Source organism: Sus scrofa, chromosome 2 (assembly GCF_054392235.1).
Source record: "Sus scrofa isolate SSC_HxYL_T2T_F1_AM1 chromosome 2, Sscrofa_HxYL_maternal_Yorkshire_Landrace_v2.0, whole genome shotgun sequence".
NCBI lineage: Eukaryota > Metazoa > Chordata > Mammalia > Artiodactyla > Suidae > Sus > Sus scrofa.
The window spans coordinates 76663550-76687043 of record NC_139384.1 but is presented as its reverse complement, the minus strand read 5'-3'; the positions used below and the strand labels follow the sequence as shown (position 1 = coordinate 76687043).

At 40.0% G+C, this 23494-nt stretch overlaps 1 long non-coding RNA gene and 1 pseudogene across 3 annotated transcripts in view; one reads left to right on the top strand and one right to left on the bottom strand.

Moving 5' to 3' along the window:
* Window positions 1-2273: 2273 nt before the first annotated feature.
* Window positions 2274-23494, top strand: part of LOC146405479 (uncharacterized) — a 35872-nt gene continuing 14651 nt past the window's right edge. The window contains exons 1-3 of one of the 3 annotated variants that reach the window (XR_014837552.1): window positions 2274-2451; window positions 15055-15186; window positions 16157-18040. This is a non-coding gene — a long non-coding RNA (uncharacterized LOC146405479). Of the gene's footprint in view, window positions 2452-15054; window positions 15187-15453; window positions 18041-23494 lie in introns of those variants that run through there. The other 2 variants (XR_014837550.1, XR_014837551.1) reach the window with 2 other exon arrangements.
* Window positions 11368-11986, bottom strand: LOC146405480 (small nuclear ribonucleoprotein Sm D1-like; annotated as a pseudogene).

Genomic DNA, 23494 nt, shown 5'->3' with positions numbered 1-23494 from the left:
GGGGGAGGGAAAGGGAGTGGGATGGACTGGGACTTTGGGGTTAGTAGATACAAACTATTGCATTTGGAGTGGATAAGCAATGAGATCCTGCTGTATAGCACAGGGAACTATATCTAGTCACTTGTGATGGAACATGATGGAGGATAATGTGAGAAAAAGAATGTATATATATATATATATATATAACTGGGTCACTTTGCTGTACATCAGAAATTGACAGAACATTATAAATCAACTATAATAGAAAACATACAAATCTTTTTTAAAAAAGAAAGTAGACCAGTGGTTTATTAAGGCCAGGGTTTAGAGGAAGAGGTCAGGAAGATTAGAGTGACAGCTGAAGGGTAGAGGAATTTTTTTTTTTTTTGTCTTTTGCCTTTTCTAGGGCCGCACCTGTGGCATATGGAGATTCCCAGGCTAGGGGTCTAATTCCAGCTGTAGCCGCCGACCACTGCCACAGCCACAGCCACAGCAACACAGGATCCGAGCCACATCTGCAACCTACACCACAGCCCACATCAATGCCGGATCCTTAACCCACTGAGCAAGGCCAGGGATTGAACCTGCAACCTCATGGTTTCTAGTTGGATTCATTAACCACTGAGCCAAGACAGGAATTTCAGGAATTTTATTTTGAAGTGACCAAAAACTTCAAAAATTGCATGTGGTGATGATTGCATGTATCTACAATTATACTGAGACCATGAAAATGTACATATAACGTATGCTGTCATGTGCAATACAGCTTAATAAAGCTGTTTGAATAAATCAATGCATGAGGTGTTTTACAACGTAAAAGAGTTGCAATGTAATCTCCTGGGAGTACAACATTCCAGGTTAATTCACATCCATCACCTCACTTAGTATCCTACATATTTATGCGTGTGTGTGTGTGTGTGTGTGTCTCTCTCTCTCTCTCTATATATATATATATACACACACATACATGTATTTTTTATTTTATTTTATTTGTCTTTTTAGGGCCGCAATTATGGCATATGGAGGTTCCCAGGCCAGGGATCGAATCGCAGCTATAGCCGCCAGTCTTCACCACAGCTACAGCAATGCAGGATCCTTAACCCACTGAGCAAGACCAGGGATCAAACCTGCATCCTCATGGATACTAGCCAGATTCGTTTCCGCTGAACCAAGAAAGGAACTCCAGTATCCTATATTTTTGTTTGTGAGATCAGAATGCTTTTGATCCACTCTCTTAGCAAATTTCAGTTGAACAATACAGTATCTGTGTATCAGATTATCATCCATTAATCTTTAAATGAAATTGTATTGTCTGTTACATTTCATTAAAGCTGAGGGAGGCAGGAAGAATTTCTAGGTGCATTCCAATTTTACATTCTAATTATTGTTTTTCTTCTATCAGTATAAATCGTTATATGATTGCCTTAGATATAGCTGTTGACATTGCAAGGCCACAGGAAATTTAGATAAACTTCCTTCCAGGGTAAAATATACACTTGAGAAGTTAATGAACATCTCACAGGAGTTTCTGTTGTAGCTCAGTGGGTTAAGCACCCATCAGTATCCATGAATATGTGGGTTCCATACCTGGCCTCACTTAGTGGGTTAAGGATCTGCCCTTGCGGTGAACTGTGGTGTAGGTCACAGATGCCACTCAGATCCTGTGTTGCGGTGGCTGTGGCGCTGGCCAGCAGCTGCAGCTCCGATTTGACCCCTAACCCTGGAATGCTGCAGATGAAGCTCTGAAAAGAAAACAAAAGCAAAAAAACCGCGTCAGAGTTGGGGTTTGGCACCCAGCTAAGGCTGACTGATGTAGACTTCATACCAGAGCCACTTGTTCTGAGGTTAAGTACCCCGTGACTGGGGATAGGTCAGGGTGGAAGCCTCAGCGCTGTCTAGGACCAACTTTGAAAATGGAGCCAGCTTCTTTATTAGAGACGGTGAGTTCACATTTAAGTGCCTTTCTTAACAAGAAGCCCAGTTCCATGAGTGGCACAGAGCCTTACACCAAGCCCTTTACCCTTGAAGGATATCAGGCCCTCTCGGTCCAGGCAGGTCTGGCCTGGGCCATCCTCTTAATCATCTGTATCTTCTCCATCTTGAAACCCAATCAGGAATCCTAGTGCAGGAGGAGCTGCGGAAGACAGCGGAGGCAATCCCAAGTCTAGAAAAAGTTCTGCAATTCGAAAGTGCCTGGTGGGGAAAGGTCCCATTCGAACTCCCACAGGTTGTCACTCAGGCACGAGAGGGCGGGATATTGGAAACTACTCAACCAGGAGGCGGCTGAGGCAGGTGGGCGGGGCGGTCGCCGCGCACGGAGTGGACGCGCCCTTTTTCCATCCCACCGCTCAGGTGCGCGTTGCTTATCCTTAATGGTCTCTGGTTGCTTGTTAGCCTCTTTTGTCCTGCCTTGACCTGCCCTGGTCGTTGGAGTAGAGGGAAGGACGCAGAACCCGAGGAAACCTCGCGATGGTGAGTATGCTGCGGCCGGGGTGCGGAGAAGCAGCGGAGGGACCGAACGGATCCCCGCGGGATCCGGCCTTTTGGGACCCGGCCTCCTAGTTAGTGCTGGAGTCTGCGGATAAGCATGGGTCTGGGGCGCGGTGAGGACCTTGGTCCCTTCTGGCCCGCGGCGTTGGGGTTGGCCCGGCAGCCAGGACCCCAAGCATCCTGTTGCGTCACTCGCGCAAGAACTTTGGGCCCTGGAGTCTCTGGGCAGCTCTGTGCCTGCGGGCCCTCTTCTCCCCTAGATTGATGGTCTTTATCTTAGAGACAGTTGTGACTGGTTCTCTAAGGTTCAGGCATGGAATTAGCTGTAGCCTGAGGGGTCCCAGCCCATCCTTTCTGCCCAGGGGCCACCATTTTTTCCTCTAAGTTTGTCAGATGCTTGGGAAGCAGAGTCTCAAATCCAAGACCCTGGCCCCCCAAAGCAGCGCTTTGTAGGGCTGGCAATAAATCATTAAATTTCCAGATCATTCCCCGCATTCCCAGTCAGCTTCCCGACTCTGAGTCACATTATCTGTCATTCATGGTGCATTTAAAACAAGCCCAATCAATTTTTTTTTTTTTTTTTTTTTTTTTTTGCTATTTCTTTGGGCCGCTCCGGCGGCATATGGAGGTTCCCAGGCTAGGGGTTGAATCGGAGCTGTAGCCCCCGGCCTATGCCAGAGCCACAGCAACGCAGGATCCGAGCCGCATCTGCAACCTACACCACAGCTCACGGCAACGCCGGATCGTTAACCCACTGAGCAAGGGCAGGGACCGAACCCGCAACCTCATGGTTCCTAGTCGGATTCGTTAACCACTGCGCCACGACGGGAACTCCCCAATCAATATTTTAATTGTTTATCCTCTTTGCATAAGAGTTATAGATGGCTTTTTTTTTTTTTTTTTTTGAGGGAGGTGAGTCTGTGGATATTTACCTGAATAACCACTGAGACCCTTGAATAACCACTGAGAAAGGTTGCATGAAGTCCTTTCTCCTTCTGATTTTTCTTTCTGGGAACAGACGTTCTGTAGGAAGTCCTTTTGTGGTAGTTTTTTGGGGAAACTTTCATGGACAGTCTGCCCTTGACCACTGCCCTTCCCTGGTTAATCCTATGAAAAGATTTATTCGCTTAACTTTCTTTTTTCAATACTGTAAAATGTATTTAATTAATAAAGCTTGGAAGACCATATAGATACATTCAGAAGACGTATGAGATGTGAATTTAAGGGGGAGTAATTCCAGTATTAAATTATGTTTGTTAAGACTTTTTAAATTTAATTTTTATTTTATATTAGAGTATACTTGACTTACTGTGTTGTGCTAGTTTCAAGTGTACAGCAGAGTGATCAGTTATACATACACATATATCCATTCCTTACCAGATTATTTTTCCATGTAGGTTATTACAGAATATTAAGTAGATTTTCCTGTGCTTATACAGTGGCTCCTTGTTACCTATCTATTTTATATATAATAGTGTGTATGTTAATCCCATCTTCTTCATTTATCGCTCTCCCCTACCTTTGCACTTTGGTAACCATAAGTTTGTTTACAAAGCCTGTGACTCTGTTTCTGTTTTGTAAATAATTCATTTGTATCTTTTTTTTCTTTTTTAGATTCTGCATATAAGTGATACATTATGTTTGTTTTTCTCTGGTTTACTTAGTATAATCTCTAGGTCCATCCATGTTGCTGCAAATGACATTATTTCAAGTTTTTTGTGTTTTTTTTTTAATGTCTAGTGGCCCATTGTGTTTATGTACCGCATCTTCTTTGTTCATTCCTTTGTCTTGGACATTTAGGTTGCTTCCACATCTTGGCTATGTTAAATAGTGCTTCACTGAACACTGGGGTGCATTATCTTTTCGAATTAAAGTTTTCTCTGGGTATATGCCCAGGACATTTGTTAAGAATTTTCGTTTCACATTTTGTCATTCCCTGAGTTAGTGGTAAATTTTTGCAGATGCTCCTTCACTTTTGGTTGCTTTCAAATGAAATTCCAAGATTTAGATTTGCAGACAAAGAGTATGAAAGAACAATTAATTATGTGATAAATAACCTTGCCTGGGAAATAATAATTGACTGACATTTTTCTCTGAAAAGAATAGATACTTGGGATTTTCCGGGTAAACTGGTAAAGTGGTTTATAATTTCATTCTTTAATTTCCACATAAACACTGGGTTCGAGTGATTTTTGCTCAGTTGTTTAAACAAGATTTGTGTATTTAAAATATCAGTGTTGGTCAAGAGTGACTATAATGGGGAGCAGAGTGTGAGGTGAGTGTCTTCAAGCTAAGGCCCCTTTTGACCTGCAAAGGGAGGTACTCGAAGGCCCAGTTGGCTCTTCCTGGACAGCCTCCCCCTGCCTGCTTCTACCTGTTCACACCCACCTCAAGTTGTCTTTATACTGCAAGAAGCTGCAGAGCCCTGAAATCTGGGGGTGCAAGGGCACAGGGGTGTGGGGTGATGTACTTTCTGGGTTGTAATCATGATTTCCTTTGGCCTAGACATTTTATTTTATTTAAAAAAAAATTTTTAAGAGTTCTTGTCATGGTGCAGCAGTTAACGAATCCGACTAGGAACCATGAGGTTGAGGGTTCAATCCCTGGCCTCACCCAGTGGGTTAAGGATCTGGCATTGCCGTGAGCTGTGGTGTAAGTTGCAGACAAGGCTCATATCCCGAGTTGCTGTGGCTCTGGCGTAGGCCAGTGGCTACAGCTCCGATTAAACCCCTAGCCTGGGAACTTCCATATGCCGTGGGAGGGGCCCTAGAAAAGGCAAAAAGACAAAAAAAAATTCTTTTTAGGGCTGAACGTGCAGCCTAGTTCCCAGGCTAGGGGCCTAAGCTACAGCCGCAGCAATGCCAGATCTGAGCCGCACCTGTGACCTACACCAAAGCTCACAGCAACACCAGAGTCTCCTGACGTGTGATAATGGAAGCCTGGGAGAGGGAGAGTTCCTTGCTTACAGGATGGGGGAGGGTATGGGAAGCTCTCAGAGATTATTCCTGTGGCTGCTTGGGTGGCCCTGCCCTCATTTAGGGACTGACCCTTCACAGGGTCATTCATTTTTTTGTGGTTTGCAATTTTACATCCATTACTGTTTAAAGAATCAAATCTTGCTGTGATTTCCTGTGTAGAAAAGCTAAAATTCAACTCCAAAGAAAGGAAAAGTAACTTAAGAAGACTGCCAACGTATCTTGCTCTACTCCTCTGCTCTAAACTCCAGCCATCCTCGGATAATCAGTTTAGATCAAGCCTTCATCATCCTCATAGTATTTCTTTGTGTACAGACAACTCCATGCAGATGCCTCTTTTGCTTACAGTTTATATTGTTGTAATGATTATTTGGGATCCACCTATTTGATGTTTGACTACTGAAAGTTCATCCGTACCCCTCCCTTTTGCCCTGGTGCTTCTTTCCTGGACAGGCTGGTGAGAAAGCCTAGAGGCTCCTGCTCTGTGAGCTGCTGTTTGCTGGGGAGCTTTCCTTGTGCCCTGTGCTGTGCTGCCCTGTGTGGCAGTGGTGACCCCACCATGCCTGCATTCTATGTACAGAGTAGGCAGTTTGTTAATTCCTGGTACTTTGGGAGCAGGAGTATAAGAAGGGGGCCCTCTTAACTGTGGTCCTGGGTTGATGTCTGAGCAGGAACCTACCTGAGTTTAGAATGAAGGTGTGACTGAGGCCAGCTTTGCCCAGACATTGTTAGATGTAGGGGGATTGGTGACTAGAAGGATGATTCTAGTCACCAATGAATGACTAGAATGAGGTCAACCCAAAAGATAGTCACTACTTTTTTGGCTATGCCTGTGGCATTCAGAAGTTCCCAAGGCAGGGATCAAACCTGAGCCCCAGCAGTGACAATGCTGGATCCTTCAACTCCAGCCACTACTTTTTTTTTGGTTTTTTTAGGGTCACACCTACACCATATGGACATTCCCAGGCTAGGAGTCAAATCAGAACTCTAGCCGCCGGCTTACCCCACAGCCACAGCAGTGCCACCAGATCCCAGCCTCGTCTGCAGCCTACACCACAGCTCACAGCAATGCCAGATCCTTAACCCACTGAGCAAGGCCAGGGATCAAACCTGCTTCCTCGTGGTTTCTAGTTGGGTTTGTTACCAATGAGCCACAACAGAACTCCCTCCAGCCATTACTTTAAAGAGAGCAGTTATTTCAGAGGAAGTTAAAGAAAAGACAGGGAATGGCAGCTAGTAGGTGGTGAGATTGCAGAAGGCTCACCAAAACTTTTCAGTAGTTCTGGAGCTGTTGGTCCTGCATCTTTTGCAACAAAGATCCTTCCCTGCTGGGTTATGAGGTACAACACCCACAGTCTCAGTTTGGCACAGCAGTATATTCAAACCCAACTTAAGCTGAGATTCCTTAAGATCTCTAAAGCAATCAGTGTTCCGAGGAGGCCTTTAACCCTGCTGGCAGTGATTGCAGGCTCTGTGGAAGAGGGTCTTGAGTTGTCCATGGGCTTCTGATGCAACGCACTGCCCTAGGTCCCACATTGATATACCTTTAAAGCTGCAACTATGCCCACATACTGGGATCTCTTGACAAGAGAGGCTTCCACAGAGGTGCCTGTTATGACATTGGTCCTGGAAATATCAGCTACTGACACCTGCTTATGATATGAGGAGCCAAACCTTGGCCCTCGGGTTATTTCTCCCAGTGGAGAGATGGTATTTCTTTTTTCAGTCCTTTGAAAGATGCTCTGGTGCTAGAGGAGCCACCCTTCTACACCTTGGTTCCCTGGGTAGTTGCTTGGGATTAAGTGAAGGCACAGATGTGGGGAGAGCAGAGACTAAGGATGACAGTTCAGCCTGGTGCATGATGGGCTCAGTGGAGAGTTGCTGCCTTTCATCCCTTGACTGGGACATCCTTGATGAGGAACCCAACCCAATGGTCATCACATGTAGTGAAGCATCAGGAAGTCATCAGGGTGGATTGTAACAAGCGATTCTTTTTTTTTTTTTTTTTTTTTTTGTCTTTTTTTGTCTTTTTAGGGCCATACACAGCATGTGGAAGTTCCCAGGCTAGGGTTCGAATCGGAGCTCATTTGCCAACCTATACCGCAGCCACAGCAACACCAGATCCAAGCTGCATCCTCGACCTACTCCACAGCTCATAGCAATGCTGGATACTTAACCTACTGAGCGAGACCAAGGATCAAACCTGCATCTTCATGGATGCTGGTCGGGTTTGTTATCACTGAGCCACAGTGGGAACTCCTTTTTTTTTTTTTTTAAACAGACTTCAGCTTTTTTTGGAGCAGTTTTAAGTTTACAGAGAAACTGACCAGCAATTATAGAGTTCCCACATAACACCTCTGCATCCACACAGTAATCACTACTTTTTAAATCTTTTGCATGACCAGTCTGTTTGTTACAATTGCTGCACCAATACTGATGCATTCAGGTGCACAGATTACATTCTATTGACTTTTTGTGGTACAAAAGGTATGGATTTGGCAAATGTATAATAACATGTGTTCATCATTTCTGCACATGTAGTGTAATTTTACTTCCCTAAACTTTCTCAGTTCTCCACCTGTTGATTCATCTCCTCCTTTAATCCTTTAATTCCTCTAATCCCCAAGTCTTTCAGAACCAAAAGATCATTTTCCAGAACCTCACTTAACTTGGAATCATACAGGATATGGCTTTGTCACATTGCCTTCTTTCTTTGCCATATACTTTTAAGCTTCCCCCGTGTGTTTTCATAGCTTGATACCTCATTTCTTTTTATCGGTAAACAGTATTTCATCCTATGGATATACCTCTGATTATTTGCTTACCTGTAACTCATGCCAGTTATGACTAAAGCCTGTACAGATATTTGTGGATGGGTTTTGTGTGAACTTAAGCGTTGAGCTTGTTTGGACAAATAACCAGGAGTAAGATTGCTGGATCTTATCATACACAGTAAAAATATATGTTGTTTTGAAAGAAAGTTCCTGTCTTCCATGTAGAGGCACCAAATTCCATTCCCCCAGCAATGAATGAGGATTATCTTCACATCTCCACCAATATTTGGTGTTCTGAGTGTTTTGCGTTTTAGCCATTAAGGCAGTGTGTAGTAAGTACTAGCTCATTGTTTTATTTGCAGTTTCTCATTAATGTTTGATGTTGAGTCTGTTTTCATATTTCTTCTTTCCCTTCTTTATATCTTCTATGGGAAACTGTCCAAATCTTTTCCCATTTTTAATTAGGCTATCTTCTTACTGTTGAGGTTTTTTGCTGTTTTGTTTTTTTTTTTTTCCTTTTTAAGGCCACACCTGAAGCATGTGGAATTTCCCAGTTCTCTAGGTGTTTTGAATATCAGTCATTTACCACAAAACTGTTTTGCAAAGATTTTCTCTTTTTTATTCTCTTAACATAGTCTTTCTTAGAAGAGGCATTTTTCATTTTAATAAAATAAAATTATACTTTTTTCTTTTATAAACCTTGCATTTATTGTTATATTTGAAAATTCATCACCAACCTGAGTGTGACCTATATTTCCTCCTATGAGATTTTCTAGGAGTTTACTACTTTTGCATTTTACATTTAAATCTGTTATGTGTTTTGAGACTTTTTTGGGGGGGGGGTAAAATGTGTAAGTCCCATGTCTACATTTGTTTTGTTTGTGTCTGAGTTTGTATGTGAATATCCATTATATTCAGCACTGTTTGTTTAAAAAATTTCCTTTTCATTTGAATTGCCTTTCCTTCTTTGTCCAAGTTCTGTGTGAGTCTATAGAAAAATAATCGATTATCTTTCAGTCTTGGTATGTGTCTTATTAACTCCAAGGGCTATCTGTTGTTGGAGAATCTTTCAGATGTTTCACAGAGATAATTACGTCCTAGACAGCAAAGGTCTGGATTTACCTAGAGGATTCATGAATATGTATGTTCTTTGTCAGGAAGTAGAAGTCCCCTCTGTTTCTTGTTTGTGATCATAAGTGGAAGTTAGATTTTATCAAATCCTTTTCTATTTTCATATTCCATCTATTCCTTTCTGGTATTGGTAATGTCTGTCTTCCCTTCTAATAATTTTGACTAGATGTTTTTCAATGTTATTCACCTTGTCAAAGAACTAGCTTAAAAATGTTTTCTCCTTCATTTTCCCACAATTTGTTAATTTATTTTCTGATTATCATAATTTTATTCTCCTTACTTTGTAATTACATCTTTTTTTAAAAAAATTGTTTCCTAAGGTAGACGCTTGTATTATTGTTTACAGCTCTTTGTTTTTTCCCCAGTGTGTTTGCTTGATGGTATAAATTCTGTAGGTGCTGCTTTTGCTGCATCCCGCTCTTTAGCTCAAAATTAGTTTTAATTTCTTTCCGAAACTACTTTGATCCCATGTATTATTTAGAAATGTGTGTGGAGGAGTTCCCATTGTAGCGCAGCAGGAACAAATCCAAGTAGGAACCATGAGGTTGCGGGTTCGATCCCTGGCCTCGCTCAGTGGGTTAAGGATCCAGTGTTGCCGTGAGCTGTGATGTAGGTCACAGACAAGGCTTGGATCTGGTGTTGCTGTGGCTGTGGTGTAGGCTGCTGTAGCTCCAATTAGACCCCTAGCCTGGGAAATTCCATATGCTGCAGGTGCGGCCCTAAAAAGAAAAAAAAAAGAGAGAGAGAGAGAGAGAAAGAAAGAAAAAGAAATGTGTGTGGAATCTGCATATTTGGGACTTTTCCAACTCTCTTGCTTTATTGATGGCTAGGTTAATGCTTTTGAGATTTAAGAGCATTGTTTGTGTGATTTTTGTCCTTTCAGTTTTTTTTTTTTTTTTTTTTTTTTGGCTTTTTGCCATTTCTAGGGCCGATCCTGTGGCATATGGAATTTCCCAGGCTAGGTATATAATTGGAGCTGTAGCCGCCGGCCTACACCAGAGCCACAGCAACACGGGATCCAAGCCACGTCTGCAACCTACTCCACACCTCACAGCAACACCAGATCCTCAACCCACTGAGCAAGGCCAGGGATCAGACCTGCAACCTCATTGTTCCTAGTCGGATTCGTTAAATACTGTACCGTGACAGGAACTCCTATTCTTTCAGATTAAGGTTGTTTTATGTCCCTGAAAGTTTTCTGTCTCCTTGAATGTTCCAAGTAAACTTGGGAAGAATGTGTATTCTACCCTTGTTTCATGAAGTATTCCATGGCTTACAATCAAATTGAATTGTTTCAGTGCTGTTCAGTTCAAATTTTTCTTGATATTTGGCCTGCTGTCATGTATAGCTTTTGATAAGGAGGTGTTGAAGAGTTCCTGTTGTGGCTCAACCTGTTAAGAACCCATGCGTTAGCAACATGGATGGACCTAGAAACTATCACGCTAAGTGAAGTCAGCCATACAATGAGACACCAACATCAAATGCTTTCACCGACATGTGGAATCTGAAAAAAGGATGGACTGAACTTCTTTGCAGAACAGATGCTGACTCACAGACATTGAAAAACTTATGGTCTCCGGAGGAGACAATTGAGGGGTGGGGGGATGTGCTTGGGCTGTTGGATGGTAATCCTGTGAAATCAGATTGCTATGATCATTATACAACTACAGATGTGATAAATTCATTTGAGTAATTTAAAAAATAAAGATAAAAATAAAAAAGAACCCATGAGGATGCAGGTTTGATCCTTGGCCTTGCTCAGTGGGTTAAGGATCCAGCGTTGCCGTAAACTGTGGTATAGGTTGCAGATGCAGCTTGGATCCCATGTTGCTGTGGCTGTGGTGTGAGCTGGCAGCTATAGCTCCAATTGGACCCCTAGCCTGGGAACCTCCATGTACAGCGGGTGCAGCCCTGAAAAGACAATAAATAAATAAATAAATACTGACATGAACAAACAAAACCTGTACAAAAAAAATCCCTAATCACATATCACTTTGAAACAGTAATCTTGAGAGACATTATTGCCTAGGACCCCCTCTTTCTCTTCCTCGTCCTCAGCCTCTTCCTGTAATAACTTCTCTTTCTTAGATTTCACCTTCGGTTCAATATCCACGAGAAGTGTATCCAGAGGTAAGCTGTCTGGCAGAGTAAAATATCGAATGTTATTTCCTGGAATACTCAGTGTTTGCAGCTGCACAGATTCCCTGTTCTTCAGGGTCATTTTCACACCTTTAAGATATGTATTCTTATTTATTTATTTATTTATTTTTTGTCTTTTGTATTTTTTAGGGCCACACCTGCAGCATATGGACGTTCCCAGGCTAGGAGTCAAATAGGAGCTGTAGCTGCCAGCCTACACCACAGCCACAGCAGCTTAGGACCCGAGCCCCATCTGTGACCTATACCACAACTCATGGCAATGCCGAATCCTTAACCCATGGAGCGAGGCCAGGGATAGAACCCGAGTCCTTATGGATACTAGTCGGGTTCATTAACCACTGCGCCACAATGGAACTCCAAGATGTGTGTTCATGTTGACATCTACACCTGTGATATTTCTGTGGACTTGTGTTCCATTCTTTAATTAGTGGTTACAATTTCATGCCTCAATTTCATGTAAAATCTCACCAGCTTCATCCCAATGGTACAGTCACCCTCTTGGTACAGTAGTGCTCAAAACCAGACAATGGAGGCCAGCCTGCAGAAGGTATGAATGGTGGAAACCAACTGTATCTTGATTCCAACAAAATGGCTTAGTTTTTCCAAATTCTGCCTTTTATGTGATGAATCCTTCATTGTGCCTTTCTTAGTGCTTGTCTGCATTTGCTCAACATTACATTTTTCTGTGTCTTCATATTTAAATCAAGTTTTTTGTAGACAATATATAATTACAATTTTAAAATATGATATTACTCAGCTGTGGTGTGGGTTCAATCCCTGGCCCTGGAACTCTCACATGCCACAAAAAAAATGATATTACTGTATTTGTCTTTCAGATATTGTATTGGATTGTATTGAGACCACTGATGATTAAAGTGGTGATGAATATAGTTGGATTAATATTTACCACACCTTGTACTGTTTCTGTTTGTTGCCTTTGTTCTAGGAAAGTAGTTTTTTAATTTCGAAACTTTTTCTTTCTTTTTAGGGCCACACCCACGGCACATGGAAGTTCCCAGGCTGGGAGTCAAATCAGAGCTGCAGCTGCTGGCCTATGTCACAACTACAGCAATGCCAGGTCCTTAACCCACTGAGCAAGGCCAGGACTTGACCCCCATCCTCATGGATACTGGCAGGGTTCATTACCACTGAGCCATGATGGAAACTCCCTTAATTTAAAAACTTTATTTCAGTCCACTCAGTTCTTGCTTCTTCTCTCTCTCTTTTTTTTTTTGCTTCTGTTTCTGAAAAGAATCCAATTTGATTCTAATCTATGTTTCTCTATACCTAAAGTGTATTTTCCCCTTCTGTCTTCTTACAATGTATTCTCTTTACCTTTGTTTTTTTTCTTTAGATTGAATGTGATATGCCTTGGTCTCCATTTTAGGAGTTTTCTTATTTAGTATTTGTTGAGCTTCATGGATCTACAGTTGTCTAGAAAAATCTCAGTGATTGTTAACATATATCTTCTATTTCTGTATTTTTCCTTCAGTTATTTTTATTATATGTATTTTATTTTATTATTATTATTTTTTGCTTTTTAGGGCCACACCTGTGGCATGTGGAAGTTCCCAGGCTAGGAGTCTAATCAGAGCTACAGCTGCCGGCCTACACCACAGCCACAGCTACATGAGATCCGTGCTGCACCTGCAACCTACATCATAGCGCATGGCAATGGCAGATCCTTAACCCGCTGAGCGAGGCCAGGGATCAAATCTTCATCCTTACGGATGCTAGTCAGATTCATTAACTGCTGAGCCACAACAGGAACTCTGAAAGAGATTTTTTTGAGCACAGGCTTTAAGAAAAGATAGTTTGGGGCATATTTGTAAAACATGTTTATTTTTCTTTCCTAGTGTCAGAGACATCAGTTTGCCCTTTGAAGTCTGTGTTCTTATGGCTCTGGGAATACTTATTTGTTTCAGACTTTTTCATTTTCTTCTTGTGAGATTAAAAGTCACAGCTTCTAAATTCATAAATTACATACTAGATTTTGTGCTGAAGCAGCTATAGTGGCTGCTTGGGAAAGACTTGTTCTGGAAACTGCAGGAGACTTGATATTAGTTTGCAGAAGACCACTGATAAAAACTTTATATATTTCATAATCATGGGAAAATTCACCATCACACCATTGTGGACTTCTTTGAACTCCCTTCCAAACCATAGCTCTTAACCTGTTCCTCCAGTATAGTAAGCCCAGGGTATACTGTTAAGTTTTGATGAAAAAAGAGTTTCTTGCACCGTGTGTCTAAAACTTGGCTGGAAGCAGCCCTGAGGCACATGGGCACAGTGATTTTGTGGTCCAAGTTATTCTTCCCCATGTTAGAGCTCTAAGTTTCAAATAACTCTCTGGTTGCATCAAATTATGTATATAGAGAAAGGAAAAACAGAGTCTGATTAATTGTTACCAATCTTGAAGGCAATATTTCCCCTCCAAATTTTTATATTTGGGTAGCTGCATCCAAACTCTTTTAAAAGGCCTGGATGACTTTGGACAATGTTGCCACCTAGGCTTTGTGAAACGTGTGATTTCTACAGGCCTCCTGGACTCTCACGTTAGGTGGTGGGACTAGGGGAAAAAAAAAACTTCCAGGAGTTCCCTTTGTGACTGAGTGGTTAGCAAACCCAACTAGTATCCATGAGGACTGGGGTTCAATCCCTGGCCCTGCTCAGTGGGTTAAAGATCTGGCATTGTTGTGAGCTGTGGTGTAGGTTGCAGGCATGTCTGGGATCTCGCATTGCTGTGGCTGTGGTGTAGGCTGGCAGCTATAGCTCCAATTCAGTCCCTAGCCTGGGAATCTCCTTATGCTATGGGTGCCCTAAGAAGACAAAAATGAAGGCGTTCCCTGGCGCAGTGGTTAACGAATCCGACTAGGAACCACGAGGTTGCAAGTTCGGTCCCTGCCCTTGCTCAGTGGTTTAACGATCCGGCATTGCCGTGAGCTGTGGTGTAGGTTGCAGACGCAGCTTGGATCCCAAGTTGCTGTGGCTCTGGCGTAGGCCAGTGGCTACAGCTCTAGCTCTGATTCAACCCCTAGCCTGGGAACCTCCATATGCCACGGGAGCGGCCCAAAGAAATAGCAAAGACAAAAAAAAAAAAAAAAAAAAGACAAAAATGAAAAACAAAAAACAAACCAAAACTTTTAGTTCTTCACTGTGTTTTTATTCATTTATTTCTCATAGAGTCCTGAACCTCTACCTCATGGAGTCCTGTAAATGTTGCATCATAAGGAAGAAAATAAAGGAATTTTTTCATAAGAATATGTTCTTAAAACATATGTTTCATTGGTATAGCATTTCTGTCGTTTTCCAAAGTTCTGTGGGCCCTGCCAATAATAAGATATAACCTATAATGTGATCAGAACAATTTTCATTTGTTCATGATGCTCTTAAGTTATTAAGGAAGTGTGGAAAGTAAGTTTCTCATGATCAAGTCATAGAATAACTCTTTGTAAAGAACAGAATCACGTGTAACCATCCAATAAAGGGAGCGTGAATATTAGTTCTGTAAGTCTTATGATACATCATACTTTACATGTTTCCAGTGTTTAGGACTCAGTGACCATTGAAGATGTGGTCGTGAACTTCACCCTGGAGGAATGGGCTTTACTGCATCTTTCACAGAGGAAACTACAGAGATGTGCTGCAGGAAACCTTCAGGAACCTGGCCTCAATAGGTAAGAATGAGATATCAATTAGAAAACAAGTGTTTCTTAGCTATTAATATTGTTCCAAAATATGGAATATAGGGAAGGATAGACATTGGTAAATAAGCTAGGTGTGGTCAGAGCTCAATATGGACCTAGGATCTAAAATTTTTTTATAATTTCTAATTTTTCTGGGTCTGAATTTCTTTTCTTTTTCTTTCTTTTTTTTTCTTTTACTTTCTTTCTTTCTTTCTTTTTTTTCTTTTGTCTTTTGTCTTTTGTCTTTTGTCTTTTTAGGGCCACACCTGCGGCATATGGAAGTTCCCAGGCTAGGGGCCCAATTGGAGCTGTTGCTGCCAGCCTACACCGGAGCCACAGCAATGCCAGATCCAAGCCTTGTCTGCAACCTATACCACAGCCCATGGCAACGCTGGATCCTTAACCCACTGAGCAAGGCCAGGGATCGAACTGGCAACCTCATGGTTCCTAGTCAGATTGGTTTCTGCTGTGCCGCAATGGGAACTCCTGGATCTGCATTTCAGAAACACAACAGAAAGATCATAGCATTGAAGATCAGGACAAAAACCAGGGGAGAAAATTAAAGTGAGGCACACTTACAAGACAAAGCATTTGTCTCATGAGAATTGTGGTATATTATGAAAATGTTAAAAGAAGCAAACAAAACAAACAGCCTCATTTTCAAATTTAGTTATTCTTAGAAAATGTCTACCAACAATATTTTCTTAAATGTGATATAAATGTTCACTGTCTGCAAAATAGTTCAACTTGCAATCATTATTAAACTCTATATTTTAATACCAGTTTTTAAGAAAAGTGTGAAGTCAGTATATTAAATTTCTAACAATTCACACAGATAGAAAACCATACTATTCCTATAAATCATAATAAATACAATTAGTTTATAATGATTAATAAAGAAATCATTAATAATATTTCTCACTCTCTCTATTTTATTTTATTTTATTTTTTGTCTTTTTAGGGCTGTACCTTTGGCAAATGGAGGTTCCCAGGCTAGGGGTCTAATCAGAGCTACAACTGCCAGCCTACACCACAGCCACAGCAATGTGGGATCCTAGCCACATCTTCGACCTACACCACAACTCATGGCAACACTGGATCTTTAACCCACTGAGTGAGGCCAGGGATTGAACCTTCATTCTCATGGATACTAGTTAGGTTCGTTAACCACTGAACCACAACAGGGACTCCCTCTTCTGATTGTTTACAGAAGTGCTATGGTAGAGAGATTCTCTGAAAGTAAAAACAATAGTTCATGTGGAGAAAAGTTCAGCATTTTTTCCAACTCTCAATCCAAACAAGAAAACTACTGGATTAAAATCATGAGGATGCAGTGCATGTGGAACAGTCTTTATGGGTCATTCATCCTTCATAGACATATGAGATGTCACATTGAACACAAACCATGAGACTACCAAAAATACAGTGGGAAGCTATATAAAGGCAAGAAATGTGGGAAAGCCCTCAGTTCTCCAACTTCTCTTCAAATACATACTGGAGAGAAAAAAAGAATTCATACTGGAGAGAAATCCCGTGGAAATAAGAAATGTGGGAAGGCCTACAGATATTCCGATTCCTTACAAACATATTAAAGAATTCACACAGGAGAGAAACCCTATGAATTTGAAAAATGTGGTAAGAGATACAGTTCACAAACAGATTTCCAAATCTGAAAAAATCCACCCGAGAGAAAAACTCTTTGAATGTAAGGAATGTAGGAAAGCTTTCACATGGCTCCCACCTTTTTGAAAACACATGATAACACACACCTGAGATGTACCTTATAAATGTAAAGATTGTGGGGAAACATTCATTTATCCCAGTTCTCTTCAAACACATCAAGTGAGTCGCACTGGAAAGAAACTCTATGAATGTAAACAGTGTGGGAAAGCCTTTCTATATCAAGAAACCTTCTGAACACACAGAAGAAATCACATAGGAGAGAAATCCTATCAGTGAAAGCAATGTGGTAAAAGGTTCAGTTCTCAAAACTGTTTCCAAATACATGAAAGAAATCACACTGGGGAAAACTCCTATGAATATAGGGAATGTGGGAAAGGTTTCATGTGGCACACAAGCTTTCAAAAACACAGAAACACACATTGGAGATGGACTTTATAGATGTAAGAAATGTAAGAAATGTGAGGAAGCATTCCTTGTTCTCTTCCAATACCGGAAACAAGTAACAATGGAAAGAAACTCTGTCAATGTAAACAATGTGAAAAAGTCTTTAAATGTCCAAAAACTATTCAAATACATCAATCCACAGGGGAGAGAAACTATGAATGTAAGCAGGGTGGTAAAGACTTCAGTTATTTCGATTCCTTCTGGGAACACAGGAGAGAAACCATATGAATGTAAAACATGTTCTAACGCATTGAGTACTCTCGGTTCTCTTCAAAGTCATGAAAGAATCCACGCTGGAGAAAAACCCTATGCTGTAAAGAATGTGGCATACACATGGCAAAGAAAAAAAAAACCTTCTTTTTAAAATTATTTTTTCATTTTTTGGTCTTTAGGATTGCATATCTTATATGTGGGGAAACCTTCACTTCCACTTATGTTCAAGTGCACGAAAGAAACTCACACTGGAAAGCCCTATGGATGTTAGGAATATGGGAAAGCCTACATTTGTCTCTCAAGCATTCAAAGACACATGAGACCACACACTGGAGGGAAACCATAAAAATGTGAAGAATGCGGGGAAAGGCTTCTCTTATCATAGTAATTTAAGAAGGCATGAAAATATACACTAGATAAAACCTCCTATTTGTAGAGAGCTTGGGAAAGACTTCAATTGGTCCACATCCTTAGATGTGAAAACTCACATCAAAGACATAGAAATGTAAGTAACATGAGATTACTTGATGGAAAGTAATCTATGCAAATATTCCAGAAAGTCTTTGATTTGAAAGAACTGTTTTTAAAATGTTGTGTTTACTAAGGATCTTAAAGTATATTCTTGCATCTTGGAGTTCTACTGTTTTCAGAATTGAATATTAATTTGAGTTAATTCTATAAGTTGTCTTTCACAACATAAAAGGTGGTGATTTTTCATTTAATCAAATAATGATTTTTAGTTTTTTCATTTTGAAGTTTCTTGGATCCATGGTTAAATTGTATTTCTAATATGCGATTAGGCTTAAATTTTTATGATATGCTATTCATTCTTCTTTAAAGTGCCATTGAAAATAGCAGTTTGGGGAGTTCCCATTGTGGATCAGCAGGTTAAGAATCTGACAGTGTCTGTGAGGATGTGGATTTGATCCCTGGCCTCCCTCAGTGGTTAAGGATCCAGCGACTGTCACTGCAGTGTCTTGGGTCTCTGCTTTGCTGTAGGTTTGACCCTGTCCCAGGAACTTTCATGTGCTGTGGGCATGACCAAAAAACAAAAACACAATGGTGCAGCCAAAAAGAAAGGCACGACAATTTGTTTCTCTGCCTCATTAGGCAGTAGCATCCTTGAACCATTGTTTATATGGTTCATATGAGAATAAACACCATCCTTCTGTTAGGAAATCTGTGGGTGTTTCCTGTTACGTGTAGGTAGCAAAATATATAATCTCTCATTATGTTTTATATCATAGTTGGTTGCATGTAGTTAAAACTGTGTATTTTTTGTGAAACAATAGTTTATCATTTCAGAGCAATATTTTACCAACTCTTTTTGAAGATTTTGTTTTTTTATTTATTACTCAATGAACTTTATTACATTTATAATTGTACAACCATCATCACAACCCAATTTTATAGCATTTCTATCCCAAACCCCCAGCACATCCCCCCACTGCCCAACCTGTCTCATTTGAAACCTTAAGTTTTTCAAAGTCTGTGAGTCAGTGTCTTCTGTAAAGAAGTTCATCGTGTCCTTTTTTTAGATTCCACATGTAAGTGATTGCATATGATGTTGGTGTCTCACTGTCTAACTTCACTCAGCATGATAATTTCTAGGTCCATCCATGTTGCTGTAAATGCTGTTATTTCTTCCCTTTTAATGGCTGATATTCCATTGTGCATATGTACCACATCTTCCTTATCCACTCCTCTGTTGATGGACATTTAGGTTATTTCCATGTCTTGGCTATTGAAAATAGTGCTGCAATGAACATTGGAATACATGTGTCTTTTTGAGTCATGGTTTTCTCTCGATAGATGACCAGGAATGGATTGCTGGATTAAATGATAGTTCTATTTTTACTTTTCTGAGGAATCTCCATATTGTTTTCCACAGTGGTTGCACCAATTTACATTCCCATCAGCAGTGTAATAGGGTTCCGTTTTCTCCACACTCTCTCCAGTACTTATTGTTTGTAGACTTTTTGATGATGGACATTCTGGCCAGTATAAGGTGGTATCCCATAGTGTCCTGTTCCACTGATCTATATTTCTGTCTTTGTGCAAGTACCGTATGGTTTTGATGACTGTAGCTTTGTAGTATAGCCTGAAGTCAGGGAGCCTGATTTCTCCAGCTCCATTTTTCATTCTCAGGATGGCTCTGGCTATTCTGGGTCTTTTGTTCTTCCAAAAAAACTTTAAGATATTTTGCTCCAGTTATGTGAAAAATGTCTTTGGTAATTTGATAGGGATTACATTGAATCTGTAGATTGTCTTGGGTAGTATAGTCATTTTGATAATATTGATTCTTCCAATTCAACAGTATGGTATGTCTTTCCATCTGTTTGTGTCATCTTTTGTTTCTTTCGTCAGTGTCTTATAGTTTTCAGAGTACAGGTCGTTTGTCTCCTTAGGTAGGTTTATTCCTAAGTATTTTATTCTTTTTGAGATGGTAAATGGGATTGTTTCCCTAATTTCTCTTTCTGATCTTTTGTTGTTAGTATATAGAAATGCAGTTGATTTCTGTGTATTACTTTTGTAATCCTGTAATTTTGCCAAATTCATGGATGATCTCTAACAGTTTTCTGGTAGTGTCTTTAGGATTTTCTAGGTATAGTATCATGTCATCTGCAAATAGTTTTAGTTTTACTAATAGTGATAGTTTTACTTCTCCCTTTCCAATTTGGATTCCTTTTATTTCTTTTTCTTCTGTGATTGCCATGGCTAGGACTTCCAAAACTATGTTGAATAGTAGTGGCGAGAGTGGATATCCTTGTCTTTTTCCTGATCTCAGCGGGAATTCTTTCAGCTTTGCACCATTGAGAATGATGTTAGCTGGGGGTTTGTCATATATGGCCTTTATTATATTGAGGTAGGTTTCTTCTATGCCCACTTTCTGAAGGGTTTTTATCAGAAGTGGGTGTTGGATTTTGTCAAAGGCTTTTTCTGCATCTTTTGAGAGGATCATATGGTTTTTATTCTTCAGTTTATTAATGTGATGTATCTGATTGATTTGAGGATATTGGAGAATCCTTGCATCCCTGGGATAAATCCCACTTGATCATGATGTATAATCCTTTTAATGTATTGTTGGATGCTGTTTGCTAGTATTTTGTTGAGGATTTTTGCATTTATGTTCATCAATAAAATTGGCCTGTAGTTTTCTTTTTTATGGTATCTTTGTCTGGTTTTGGTATCAGAGTGATCGTGGCCTCATAGAATGAGTTTGGGTGTGTTCCTTCCTCTGCAATTTTTTGGAACAGTTTCAGAGGGATAGGTGTTAGGTCTTCTCTGAATGTTTGATAGAATTCACCTGTGAAGCCATCTGGTCCTGGGCTTTTGTTTGTTGGAAGTTTTTTATTTTTTTTTTTTTAATTTTTATTTTATTTTATTTTATTTTTATTTTATTTTATTTATTTTATTTTATTTTATTTTATTATTTTATCTTTCTGCCTTTTCTAGGGCTGCTCCCGCAGCATATGGAGGTTCCCAGGTTAGGGGTCTAATCAGATATGTTGCCCCCAGCCTATGCCAGAGCCACAGCAATGCAGGATCCGAGCCACATCTGCGACCTACACCACAGCTCACGGCAATGCCGGATCCTTAACCCAATGAGCAAGGCCAGGGATCCTAATTGGATTCGTTAACCACTGAGCCACAACGGGAACTCCTGTTGGAAGTTTTTAAATCAGTTTCAATTTCAGTTCTTGTGATTGGTCCGTTCATCTTTTCTATTTCATCTTGGTTTAGTCTTGGAAGATTGTACTTTTCAAATAATTTATCCATTTTTTCTAGGTTTTCCGTTTTATTGGCATATATTTGCATGTAGTAGTCTCTTATGATCCTTTGTATTTCTGTGATGTCCGTTGTAATTTCCCTTTTTGTCATTTCTAATTTTATTGATTTGAGTCCTCAGTCTTTTTTTCTTGATAAGTCTGGCTAAGGGTTTCTCAATTTTGTTGATCTTTTCAAAGAACCAGCTTTTCATTTCATTGATCTTTTCTATGGTTTTCTTCATTCTATTTCATTGATTTCTGCTCTGATCTTTATGATTTCTTTCCTTCTGCTAACTTTAGGTTTTGTCTGTTCTTCTCTCTCTAGTTGCTTTAGGTGTAAAGTTAGGTTGTTTGAGCTTTTTCTTGTTTCCTGAGGTGGGCTTGTATTGCTATAAACTTTCCTCTTAGAACTGCTTTTGCTGCATCCCATACATTTTGGAGTGTCGTATCTTTGTTGTCATTTGCTTCTAGGTATTTTTTAATTTCCTCAGTGATCCATTGGTTGTTTAGTAGCATGTTGTTCAGTCTCTATGTGTTTGTGTTTTTTGCAGTTTTTTCTTGTTGTTAATTTCCGGTCATATAGCCTTATGGTCAGAAAAGACACTTGATATGATTTCAGTTTTCTTAAAGTTACTGAGGCTTGATTTGTGGCCCAGAATGTGATCAATCCTAAAGAATGTTCCATGTGCACTTGAGAAGAATGTGTATTCTACTGCTTTTTGTGAAATGTCCTATAAATATCTATTCAGTCCTTCTGGTCTAATGCTTCATTCAGGGCCTGTGTTTCCTTATTGATTTTCTGTCTGGATGATCTGTCCATTGCTGTAAGTGGAGTGTTAAAGTCTCCCACTATTATTGTATTATTGTTAATTTCTCCTTTTAATGTTGTTAGCAGTTTCCTTATATATTGAGGTGATCCTATGTTGGGTGCATATATATTTACAATTGTTATATCTTCTTCTTGGATTGACCCTTCATTATGCAATGTCTTTCTTTGTTTCTTATAATATTCTTTATTTTAAGGTCTATTTTGTCTGATATGAATATTGCTACTCCTGCTTTCTTTTGATTCCTGTTTGCATGGAATATTTTCTTCCATTCTTTCACTTTCATGTAGAAGTCCCTAGAAGCGAATTGGGTCTCCTGAAGACAGCATATATATGGGTCTTATTTTTGTATCCATTCAGCCAGCCTATGTCTTTTGGTTGGGGCATTTAGTCCATTTACATTTAAGGTAATTATTGATGTGTGTGTTCTTATTGCCATTTTATTAACTATTTGGGGTTTGTTTTCATTGCTCTTATTTCTTCCCTTCTTCTCTTGTTCTTGCCTCTTATGGTTTGATGACTATCTTTAGTGTTGTATTTGAGCTGTAGATTTTTGGTTTGCAATTACCCTGAAGTTTTGATATAGGAGTCTCTATATATACAAGATTGTTTTAAGTCGTCAGTCTCTTAACTGCAAATGCATCCTCAGTGTCCTGAATTTGCATCCTCCTCTTCTCATGATTTCTGATTTTGTTAACATATTTGTGCATGGATGATTTCCTTCCTTTACTGAAAATATGCCTTTACTGGTGAGCCTTGCCATTTGTAATATTTTTGTTTCTACTTGTGGCTTTTTCTTTTCTGCCTAGAGAAGTTCCTTTAGTATTTGTTGTAAAGCTGGTTTAGTGTTGCTGAATTCTCTCAGCTTTTGAATATCTGTAAAGCTTTTGATTTCTCCTTCAGTTCTGAATGAGAGCCTTGCTGGGTAGAGCAATCTTGGTGGGAGGTTTTTTCCTTTCATCACTTTAAGTATATTGTGCCATTCCCTTGTGGCCTGTAGAGTTTCTGCTGGAAAATCTGCTGATAACCTTTTGGGGTTCCCTTGTATATTGTTTGTTTCTTCTCCCTAGCTGCTTTCAATATTTACTCTGTCTTTAATTTTGGTCAGTTTGATTAATATGTTTCTTTGGTTGTTCCTCCTTTGATTTATTTTATATGGTACTTGTGCTTCCTGGATTTGAATGAGTGGTTCCTTTCCCATGTTAGGGAATTTTTTGGCTATTATCTCTTCAAATATTTTTTCTGTCTCTTTCTCTCTCTCTTCTCCTTCTGGCACCTCTATAATACGGATGTTGGTGCATTTAATGTTGTCCCAGAGTTCTCTTACACTGTCTTCATATCTTTTCAGTCTTTTTTTCTCTT